General features: G+C 34.1%; 1 non-coding gene across 1 annotated transcript; it reads right to left on the bottom strand.

The window, feature by feature from the left end:
* Positions 1–225: 225 nt before the first annotated feature.
* LOC128582778 (U6 spliceosomal RNA) lies at positions 226–331 on the bottom strand. Its single transcript, XR_008379222.1, has one exon. It is a non-coding gene; the product is annotated as a U6 spliceosomal RNA (small nuclear RNA).
* Positions 332–1,067: the final 736 nt, after the last annotated feature.

Genomic DNA, 1,067 nt, shown 5'->3' with positions numbered 1-1,067 from the left:
AACTTTTTATTGTTCCTTTTATAAAACCTATAGCATAAATATTTGAATCTACATATTGGCATTTTCGCGTGTTTTACTTCCTTCCTACAATTTTGATATGTTGAAGTTTCATTATTGTCTCATTCATTGTTTTGTCCTTTCCTTTGTCATTTCTTCATATACACTTGACTTTTTTTTAGAGGTGAGTTGTGTAATTTTGAAATATTCAGGACTTTCCTATATCTTAACAATATGGAACATTTCGAGATTTTTCATGTCATCTTTACACAGGGCCATTCTGATTTTCTCTGTATCATTGCAATTTTAGTGTATGTGTTGCCAAAGTGAGCACGGCAAAGCTTGGCAAGATGTGGCCCAAAACCCAAAGTATCTTTCTTTATCTTAAACTAGAAAACAGTACGTGGTCACAAAGCCAGCAGTTAACACCAATCTGCAGAAACAATGAGAACAATATAATGAACATTAAATGAAAACCAACAGAAAACAGGGGCTGAGAAACTGGTAACCACATCCTCCCCAAATTCCTTCTGTCTATCTAGTCAATTTTTAGTCAAATTTATCCTCTAACTTATTTGGCAAATTAAAAAGTGAATTGCTATTAATCAACCTTTCCTCTGTTTGGTGTATGTAGCACACTGTAATCCAAATGCTACTTACAAATCAACATTTAAAGAAAAAAGTGATCTTTTATTTACATTTTAAGCCTCTCTTAAAAGGAAACATATACTTTTTTTTTTTTTTTTTTGCAAAAAGAAGGAAACAGGCTAAACTCATGATAGCCAGTAATCCAGTAATTCTTGAACATGCACAAAGAATTGATGTTCACTGAAGCGCAGTTTCTAATAGTGGAAACGAGGAGGCAACCTAACTACCCATCAGAATAGAGAATGGGTTTAACTATGTAGATTATTAGCTAGTAGTACTTCAGAATCACAGCTGACAAAGAGTGTTTGCCCTCTGTCCTGCCCTGCCTTGAGCACCTTACATATATTTACTCCTTTTATGTTGTTGAGAGTTAAATGAGCTCAAATGTGTCAGTTGCTTAGAACTGTGCCTGGTTCATAGTA

The sequence above is a fragment of the Nycticebus coucang genome, chromosome 3, assembly GCF_027406575.1.
Source record: "Nycticebus coucang isolate mNycCou1 chromosome 3, mNycCou1.pri, whole genome shotgun sequence".
NCBI classification, from domain to species: domain Eukaryota; kingdom Metazoa; phylum Chordata; class Mammalia; order Primates; family Lorisidae; genus Nycticebus; species Nycticebus coucang.
Note: the sequence above shows the minus strand (reverse complement) of the source record. Positions and strands in the feature narration are given on the sequence as shown.